This window comes from Coenobita brevimanus, chromosome 14 (genome assembly GCF_032717465.1).
Source record: "Coenobita brevimanus isolate Jiangsu-jjx chromosome 14, ASM3271746v2, whole genome shotgun sequence".
NCBI lineage: Eukaryota > Metazoa > Arthropoda > Malacostraca > Decapoda > Coenobitidae > Coenobita > Coenobita brevimanus.
In genome coordinates this window covers 20,671,011-20,682,559 of record NC_136967.1, presented here as the reverse complement: position 1 = coordinate 20,682,559, position 11,549 = coordinate 20,671,011, and positions in this window count along the sequence as shown.

Below are 11,549 nucleotides of genomic sequence, written 5' to 3'. Positions count from 1 at the left end.
TTCAGCACTTAATTCCTTCAGTCCGAGGAGGTTATTTTTGTCATTTTTGTTAATGTTTCAGAAGGTTTCATTCACCTCAGGGTAAACTTTTACCTCAACCCATCCTGAGGTACAAAAAGAGGTTAAGATGATGATGACGATGATCATCATCATGGGTTAATTTTGCTCAATTAGTGTGTTATTATACACTTTTTCACAAACGATTTCATAGTATTAAAACAATGTGCAGGGCGTTCTACTGACTTAAATGGCTATTATTTCTACAGTCAGATGACGTACGTTATAATGACAAAAGGTGACGCGCCTACTCTGATAACAATTATTAGTCCTTTTCGGTTAGATTCATGAGTGTTGTCCGATTGGGGTTGGGGGGAATGATTTGACCAGTAACCAGGAAAACTCACATCTGCGCCACATCCAAGGCTCATAGAACTTCATCCAAGTACGATACAATATCCAAGTCATGAGATTAGCCTAGGTCTGTCAGCTGAAAATAGACCACCAACAGTTGCTGAGTACTTTTTTTCAGGAGTACTGAAAGGCTGGGAGCTTCTTTAGAGTGTTTAGATGTTAGAGTAAATAATAGTTATCCCGAAAAAAATACACATACTCGTTTATTATTTTGCCGTTCGTACTAGTTTTTCATCGTCGTCCTGTGTGCATAAAAAGAGAAACAAGTGGGAAAAAAGGAAACAAGTATGGGCGTATACTGACAAAAAAAAAATAATAATAATAATTTATGGCACAAGGAAGGCAAATTTAGCCAGCGAAAACTGGAAATACTATTAATATGAGTAAGTACGAAATATGAGACCGAACTTCAAGGAAACATATGAGAATGAACCTAAGGAAATAAGAGAAAGAATGTGGATAAACTTAATAAATGGTGCAAAAATGAGTTCATGTACTACCTCGAAAAGACAGATGAAGTCTCGTAATTTGATATGAAAGTTGGTGGTTAATGCACGAATGATAAGACAGACAAACCAATGTTGTAAGGAAAGTAGAATGAGTTTTTAAAAAGTACACCAGGGAGGAAACGGAATGATGATAAACAGATGCTCAGAGACTAGATCCCTTCACCACGAAGATTATTCCTCAGCTACATCAAATCGCCTTGTGGTGCCAAGAATAGAATACTTGTATGGCATTGAACTCAAGGTTTTAATGGATGGCTTACATCTGTCTCTGCTCTCATAACTGAATGTAATCGCCCGGTGGGGGGGGGGGGAATAAGGCGTCGTGCTGCATGGATTCAGGAAGATAAAAAAAAATAATGGTAATTAAGAAAAATAAAAGTTGACGAAAAAATTTAAAGGTGAAACAAACAGAAGTGCGGAGAAAGCCTGGCAAGTATGCCAGGGAAAGTAGACGGTAGTTGTTCTGAGAGAAAAACATAAGAAAAAAAAACTAAGTAAAATTACTGCGCAAAGTTGAAGGACAGAAATTTGTGGTGCAAGCTGAAATAACTACCTGAGCAGAGAAATAATATAATGGTTTGACGAAATTAGTGTTAGGTGGTAGCCTACTAGATTTAATTATTCATAATAAACGGAATCAGATAAGGAATGTTCTCAGACAGGAAAATTTGTTAAAGTAAACTGGTCTATGTTTTAAAAATTATAAACTTGTGATTAATGACCATGGCAAATAAGAAACTGATAACTGCCAGTGCTATATGACTCCCTTCAAGGTTAGGGTACCCTCAGTTTAGAATGTTAGGGCAGGAGACCGAACTACGACCCTAATCGTATGACAAGATTGAAAATCTCCAGTTACTTATGTAAGTTTCGACCTTCTGCGTCACTCTGACAGATATCCTCTAACCACTAATGCACCAGGGGCCTGAGAATGAAGTGTTATAAAAATAAGAAAGGAATGAAAGAAAGGAGTGAAAAATGCAGATGACTTGCGTAAAACAAGGGTTGATAATGAAGAGCTAAGCTATAGCTCTTCATTCTGAAGCTGCTGAGTAACGAGAGCGTATAGGATAAAGTGCAGGAAGAATACAAAAGCTGTGAAGAAAAAGAAAAGAAAAAAAATTATAGGAAGAATGAAGAGATCAGTAAAGATGGATGGAAGAGAAATTTACAGAAAGCATGAAGGACAGCTGAGTAAGAAAATACTGTACATATTGATGAAAGAACAGGTAAGTAAAGCAGGAGTCAAAATACAGACAAAATAGTGCGGATTCAAATTATAACAAACTGACAATGTGTGTCACCGCCTGCTTTTGCGCTGATGGGCTGACCAAGGCTGAAGGTCTCTGTCAATACACAGTTTCCTCGCGTCTCACGTTTCATCTCACCTCGCTCAAACATCCAGGGACTTCCACCTGCAGTCACACCTCTCTCACTTCCACTCTCATCACTGCGATGATATCAGGACTACCGCAAGTTCTGCAACGATCTCGAGTGGCAAAAGTGTTGGGTGGGGCTATACTGTATGTTATAACTTCACTTTGAAAAGTATATCGCAAAATGAAATTTAAATAATTACTCTAACTCAAGAGGCTACGACGGATCACCCTTAGCAGAACGATACGACGGCTCCTCTTCTGTTATTCCGTCGCTTCCTTTAGCCAATTTTTATATACCTTACGCGAGATCAACACAGTAAAGTAGTTAGATGTTGTCTCCACAAAACCTTTCACCTCAGTGATGCTCTGTTTATATCACCCCTGCTACTGCCAGTTTATAATATGAAATATATGAGAGAACATTCTGTAGTGAATGGGTTTAAGTTCAATTATTATAATCGTCCACGAGTTTCAAAAACAAGGTCTAATGGACAACCTCATACTGAAATGATTGAAGGATGATGTTTGTAATCCAACAGATCTCTTTACGATGAACATAAACATGTAACAGCAGAAAGATTAATATGAATAAGCTATCATTGTACTGATGGAGTTAACTTCTAGCACGCAGCAGAGTGGGGTGTTGGAATCACTACTGACAGGTTGCCCTAAGGACTCTAATTTACCACTAAACTACAATGACGATTCTTCTATTTTAATAAAACCGTCCTTAAACCATTCTATTTACCTTAGGAAGTGTCTATTAACTCCATGAACTACGATGGCGAGTTTTCATCCAGATTAAGAATTTGCAATAGGACTGAAACGTTTCTCAAACATAAGAAGTTAGAACATTTCGTGATGTTAGAAGTCATTGATCTTCAAAATACAGCGATGCCAAGGTTGACATGGGGATTATTGACAATGCATAGGGCAAGAAATTCGAACTGGAGGAAGATGAAGCCAGAAAATCAAATAAATGGAGGGGTGGAGTGGAAAGGGCCACAAGGAGGAAATGAGGGCGACGCACAGCAGAAATGTGGAAGAGAATTGTCAAGGCTGGAATATCAGTGAATAATTATTACACTGTTGTTGTTGTTACTATTAATTATTATTATCATCATTATTATTATTATTATTATTATTATTATTATTATTATCATCCAAGTTGTTTCTATTATAAAAGACGAAAAAGAAGAAGGAATTCAAATGTGTGCATTCCAGAAAAAGGGGAATGGAAACTAGATAAACAGGCCAACTATTGCCAGTGCCCAGCGATAATGGACCACACCACAATTTAATTAATATTCAAGCCTTCGAATTCCACTTACATAAGTTGCGCTTCCCCTTTTTCAGTTCCGTCGTTCGTATGTTCAGTTTCTACATCATCCAAGTAACCTACACCATTCCACTTATATATGTTTCTACATATTATCTAATCCCGTATAAGTGGTGTACTCCTGCATATAATTTTCATTAACTCCTTCGCTACGAGGACGTATTTTTTGCTAAATTAAATAAAGAATATGGAAGACTTCGGATCCGTGATGTTAGATATTGCCTTCATTAATTCTTCATACCTGTAGCTAGAGGTCCTTCCTTCACTGAAAAAAACTGTCATTTCCTGTGGCCCCCCACTGGATGCATAGGGTCTCTCTACCAATATTTGTCTCTTGCCATCTCATTCAGGTCCCACCAACACTCCTCTCCTGCTTCTCTTTTCATTGTCCTCAACCAGGTTTCCCTTGGCCTACCTCTACCTCTTCTTCCTCTAGCAGTCCAATCTGGCACATCCTGTATTAAACTGCCTTCTTTTCTAGATATGTGCCCCAGCCACGTCCAGCGATACAGTCTCACATATTCATTTAACTGATTCCACTCTCGTAATATCCTTTACTCTTTCGTTTGTAACTCTGTCTTGCTACTTTACCCCAAGAATCCTTCTCAGTTTTTTATTCTCAAATCCTAACACTTTCTGATCTGTTGCAATTGTACTGTACCATGACTCATGCCCATAAATTAAAATTGGTCTAACCATGGACTTGTAAGTTTTTACTTTAGTAGGTACCGAAAGCATATTATAATTCCAAACAGATTTCAACATTCCAATAGCTCGCTAAGCCAGTATAATCCTCTCCTCAATTTCAATGTTTAATGATCCGCTAGATGATACAATCGTTCCCAGATATTTAAAATTTTCTACGTTCTTCGATTTGGTTCTCCATGTTCATATTAATAATTTCAGCCTTTCCACAATTTATTACCAATCCCACTTTTTCTCCTTCCTCCACCAGACAATCAAGCACCCTCTGCATCTCGTAAATATTTCCGCAAATCAGTACAATATCATCAGCATAGTCCAAATCCATCAGCTTCTTATTTTCTTTCCAGTTAATTCCTGCACCTGTTCTCCTTACAACCTTTTTCATAACATAATCCATACCCAAAACGAACAGCAATGGCGAAAGAACTCCTCCTTGAATCACTCCTGACCTAACTTGAAATGGATCACTCAAAGAACCACCCACCATTACCTTACAAAAAGTACCTTCATGCAGGCTTCTAATAATATTTACAAACTTTTCTGGTATACCATAGAATCTCATAATTTTCAACATAGCTCCACGTGAAACACTATCGAACGCCTTTTCAAAATCCACAAAACACATACGAAGTGGCATTTTCATCTCAATAGCTTGTTGCATTAGATGCCTTACAATAAAAATATGATCATTACAACCTCCACCCTTTCTAAACCCCGCTTGTTCTTCTCTTAAAATTTTATCAATTACTGGCTCTGTTCTGTTCAACAAGATTTTGGTAAAGACTTTTACAACTACAGGTGTTAAAGTTATCCCCCTCCAATTGCCACACACATTTAAATCTCCCCTTTTTGGTATTTTTATAATCACTCCATTTTTTCCACTCTTCTGGAATTCCACCATTATCTCAAGCAACATTAAAAAGTTTCAAAAGCGCATTCATCAACTCATCATTCTCCACCTTAAGCATTTCAGGAAATATTCCATCCTCTCCTGGGGCCTTAAAATTCTTTAACTCCTTTATAGATTTTGCTACGTCTTCCAAGGTTATACCCCTTGTTTCTATCTGCAAATCTCTCTCGGCTGGCAAAATGTCCTCTTCAGCTGGGATTGGTCTATTTAGAACAGATTCAAAATGCTCTTTCCACCTTCCTTTTATATCCAAATCTTTAGTCAACAATTACCATTTCTATCTAGTACAGGCATTTCCTTCCTTCTCTTTTCAGTCCCAGTTAACTTCTTCATGGCCTGATACACTGCTCTTGTGCTCTGACCGTCATTTTTACTTAATTTAATGTCTGTCTCTGTTGCCTTTTCATCATAATATTATAGTCTCCTTTTATCACGTCTAACGAGTCTTTTTAATTCAGAATGTAAGCTCCAGTACTTTGCTCTAAGTACTTCAACTACCTTGCCATCAACATGTTTTTCTTCAATTTCTAACTTCGCCTCTTTCCTTTTCTGAAGTGCATTCCATGTTTCATCTGACATCCACTTTTTCCTTCTCGTTTTTCCCTTTTTGTTAATAGTAACCTTAGCACTCTCATGCAAAACCTCTTTTACCTCTCTCCACATTTATAATATCATTGTCTTCAGATTCCATCAAAGTCTGCAGGATTAGAATCCTGTTCCTACATTCCCACCGAACCTTTTCCTTCGTGTTCTCATCATTCTTTAGCTCATCAAAGTCACAATTATTACCTCCTGTACAATTACCATTAACGTTTCTCTTAAATTTTATTTTAATCTTTGACACAACAAGTTGATGATCACTACCTATATCTGCCTCCCTCCTTACGCAAACATCTTGCAAGTAACTCCTATACCTTCTGCTAATTGCAATGTGGTCAATCTGGTTACAATATTTACCATATGGTGAAATCCAAGTAGTTTTATTTATTTTTCTATGCTTAAAGATAGTTCCATCAATCATAAGGTTATTTGCCAAACAAGAGCTTCCAAATCGCACCCCATTTTCGTTTCTTATACCAACACCCTCCTTACCCATACAATCTTCAAAGCCATCCCTACTACTGCCAACAATCGCATTAAAATCACCAATGCAAGCTAACACATCATGTCTTACCACTCTATTCACTACATCCAGCAGGTTCTCATAAAAGTCATAAAGCAAGCGCCCATTAATTGGCTCAAACTCACATAGTGCCTTACATGCAACTCTACTCAGCAGTAAGCCTACTCCATGGTAATGATTTCCATCACTCTTACCAGAAACCAACAAAGTAATACCATCTTCCAAATTCATTTTATCAACTCCAAGCAACCTCGTTTCTGTAAAAGCACAAATATCTATATTGTATTCCTTGAATACTGAAATAAGTTCTTCCATTTTACCAGCCTGATTGAGAGTTCGAACATTCCAATTTCCTACTCTTAAGGACTGTGATTGCAGTAGTGAAATCTAAAAGACGTTCTTGATGTGAAGGAGTTAATAAGAGGATTATCGAAGCTGCTCAGGGTTGGGAATACGAAGTGACAAATGAAGAGAAAGAAAATCAGATGACAGGATGTAGTTGAAATTTACATGCATCCCCCATTGCTCTCACTATAAATCTGCACACCAATAAAATAATTAAATCTACCCACTGAAACTGTGTTCATTGTGAAGATACAGACAGAAATTTTCTTGACAATAAAAGCAGTTTCAAAATGAGGGTTAACTCTTTTCCACCTGAATAATTCACTGCACTGTGAAATTAAGCCCCGCTATCTCCATCTCCATCTATCCCCTAACGCCGCGTCCTGAGAGGAGACCCTGACGACTGCACATATCTCCCATTAGCTAACGGGAAATTGAATTCATTTACGCGTGAGGTCATTCTTTCCGTCATGGAGAGCGAGCACTGCGTATTGCTCCGACAAAACATTTCCGTTGCTTGGATACACCAGATTACCCTAATTTGTTGCTACCCGGAAGTTCCACAAGCACAAAGTGAGGGTAAATGGCACACAAAAGCAGTGTACGGCAGTCAGTGCTGGCTTTGTGCTGTTGTCAAACTGGTACTGAAATGAAACCGAGCAATACTGGTTAATGCAAACTATTTCCATGGATCCTGCCATATCCCATTTGTTTATTTAAAAACATGGCTAAGACGAAGACGACGACAACGATGATGATGATGATGATGACATGTACTGGCGGAAATATCATGCAGTATGGTTCATCTCATACACAGAATATTACCAGTAAATAACTTCTTTGCCCATCACTAGCATCATTCGGCACATTAACAATGATTATAGATTCAATCTTTATGTACAGTATTGAGGTGAATCAAGCTGCTCCATCCTTTCCACTTCGCGTGCTGGTGGGGTGGATCGACACTGCAACCAGGCGTAAACTGCCACCGAGACTGGCTTATCTTTCACTTTTTCAAACTCACACCATTTTTCTAAGAGATGAATAAGCGAATTATATAAAAAAGCAACGAAAACACAAAATTATTCCCACGCCCTCCCTCCCTACATCCATTAAGAGTCCCCGGCGTATAGAAGGTGGAAAAATGAATCTCGTAATCAGAATAATGACCCCACTCTTCAGTCGAGGGGGGCACGGCATAAATTTGATCTGCTATCTGTAAAGCCATTATCTTGACACATGTGAGGTGGTCTTAGCTAGAAGTGTAATATTTCATAGAGTTTTTACTTCCATTTCATTTGTTATTATTATTATTATTATTATTATTATTATTATCACCACTATTTTTTTATTATTAGCAGTATCTTAACTTTTCCATATCCACTCACGGCTAGCTGTTATCAGTATCAGCCCACATAAGGCCTACTGCAGGACTGGATCATTGTGGGGAGCGAGTGTTGCCACCAGAATTAAGCCTTCTCAATGATGACCAGGTAGGAACCGAGAAAGTGTCCGAAGTGTGGTTAATGCAAGCGAAAAGCAAAGTGTTCTCATGGTTGTTAGGCGTCAAGAGTCTCCGTATGTCACGATAAGGTGCGGTGCAAAAAAAAAAAAAAAAAAAAAAAAAAAAAAAAATCCAGGCAAATAAACCAAAATTTCCACCTTAAATGTCAGCAAGAATTCAGTCATATGGAGACTGGGAGATAAACGCACTGCCACTGAGCCATTTATATTCCACTGATACAGCTACCATACTTCATAATTTCTAATGATTTAATTATACTTTCCAAACCTTGGAATATCATCTTCATCACCATCATCATTAACAACAATAACAGCAACAACTAAAATTTCATTATCATTTCCGTTATTCAATCCAAAGTTTGCAATATTCCAGAGGGCAGGTAAGAATCCTAATCTAAGAAAATTAACCAAAAATATGGAAAAAAGTAAAAATATACAAAGGAAAATGACATCACGATATGATGTAAAACAGAACGTCAGTATATTGACAACAGCACTAACAGCAATAAAGAATTCAGCAGTAATAGTGTCATCAATATATGACGGAAAAAAAAAAAAATAATAATTATACTGTGTGTGTTGTCTGTTCAATAATACTTAGCAAAAGTCTCAGGCTTAAGTCACCGGCTTTGGGTTCATTCGTCAATGGTGATTAATTTTGTCAAAGAATTGTAATAAAATCCTTTCTAAAGAGCCTAGTGTCCGAAGAGAAAATACGAACAAATGGAAGACAAGAGTTATATGCGCTTCTGTTATGCAATAAATATCTGAATTAAATTGGATGAAAAATTTAATGCTGTTATTAATGAGACTTGAAAGTACAGAAGACATCTCATTATACAGATTAAGTGTTACGATTTCTCTTCTTTATTCCCCCAGCACGCAGAAACTGATAACAATAAACAATAACAAAAGCATGAATGTGAAAAAAAAAAATTCCCTCAAGAAGACTTTCTTTTATTAATTGGTCCGGCTACCATCAGACGATTTTTTTCAGCATACGGAGGACATGTCGAAGACAAGATATAATATTCATTCACAGAATTCCAGTGCTGTTGCTACTGTAAATATTTTCGCTATCAGTAGTACTGTCACTAGTAAAATACATGTCAATGTATAACAAAGTACTCTAATGCAGCAACACCGTCGATGTTTAAGCAAATGTTGACAAGAGACGAAGGGTGGCGAGGCAATGAGAGACTAGAAAACCTATCCTGCTCCTCTTCCAGTACTTAAAACTCTCTCCCACTACGATTGAGAAATAGGGTTAGGTTCATAATGATGATGATGATGATGATGATGATAATGATGATGATAATGATGATGATGATGATGATAATGATGATGATGATGATGATGATGAGGAGGAGGAGGAGGAGGAGGAGGAGGAGGATGGTGGTGGGGGGGGCTGATGGTGATGAAATTAAGTGTCACTGGAAGGCTGAGTTTATGCCCGGTTTACGGTTACTGTTGTGAATGCTGTCACTCTTACTAATAATATCAAAATATATGAAACTATAAAGGTAAATCCTTAACAGCAGCAAGTGCATCTGAGGCAAGGCGGGACGAGACGAGAAGAGACGAGATGAGAGAAGCCAAGGCAACAGGAAGGATCTAACCAGCTCCTCCAGTGTTTGACAACTTTCCCGTCGAGATTGAGAACCGGGCCGATGGTGTAAATAATTCTCAGTGCTCCCGTTTGATCTGTCTCCCTAGCCGCCCGCCCGATAAGAGGGGACCAGATTGAGTTTGGGTGGACTCTGCCTTCCTCTTTTAAGCTGGCGGTCATGGGGAGTTTTAGGTAAAAGCTTCATTCTGATGGAGTGGGGTACGGGATTTGGATATTATCTGTGTACCCTGGCACGTGTGTATCTTTATATGGCTAGAGAGCTTACTGTTTATGTCCACGATCGAAAACATACTCTCCTCCGCCAAGTACCCACTCTTAATATACACATGGATGCAAATATAATGTACACACAAAAACATACACACACGCACATACAGACACATATACACACACGGCTCTTATGACTGTCTGTCTGTCTGTCTGTATATGCCCGTCTTGTTCTACACACACACACACACACACACACACACACACACACACACACACACACGTTAACGTCATCATCTCGCTCTCCCAAAGGGTAACAAACACATACTTAAGCCCCCCACCCGCACAAACACAAGCACAAGCAGTCTGTCACCCCCACATAAAAAGGGACGTGACGTTTTTATTGCCCTACCCCCTCACGCTGCTTCAAGGTCACTGGGTTGCCGCCTCGTTCCTTCTTAAAAATAGCACAGGGGGAAATTCTGGAGGTTCTGTGGTGTGTGTCATGTAGTTTGTGACAAATTTCTAGAGCTCCAAGAGGTATATTTAGCTCATTCAAGATTGGAAGAAGACTTGTATTTTATTCAAACTAACGCCAGGAAAACTTTATTCATCTAAGAGTTAGACATAGGTGCTTGAGTGTTTAATTAAGGCTTAAGAAATGCAAGCTGAAATAACGAAAGCGACACAGAAAGCCAGTTATGGTTATACGTTCTCCTGTATGCTAGCGACATTATACACTGTTCTCCCGAACTCTTGTTTACTTGGACATCTGAATAATAATAACAATGATGATGATGATGATGATGATGATGATAATAATAATAATAATAATAATAATAATAATAATAATAATAATAATAATAATAATAATATAAAAATAATAATAATGATAACAACAATCACAATAATAATAACCTATCTATTTATGGCTAGACACCTTAATGTCGTAAGGGGTGACCACAAACAAATCGCCTCCATGTCGCCCTATCCCCTGCCATTTCGCTGTCATTCCTACAGCTTACAACCCTCCCCTCTCATATACCTCTCTACTCCATCGCTTCATCTCATCCTTGGTCTCCCCCTCCCTCTTCCCCCCTCCACCTCACTCACATACACTCTTGTAGATAATCTCACACTCTCCATCCTCACCTCGTGGTAAAACAACCTGTGTATTTCTCTTAATGCTTTGTATCACATCCACATCCACACCACAATGTTCCTTCACTTCCTCATTTGGCAGTCTGTCTCCCCATCTAACTTCATATGCTAATCTCAAAAAACTCATTTCCACTGCTCTCACTCTCGACTTGTCCAGGCTTCGCTTCCATACGTTAGAGTGGGAAATGCAATACTGTCATGCAGCGACTGTTTTACTTCCATGCCCACTTCCTTATTTCTTATCACTGCTTTCAATGAGCCAGCAACTTTTCTTCCCTGCTGTACCCTTCAAAGTCCTTCATCCTT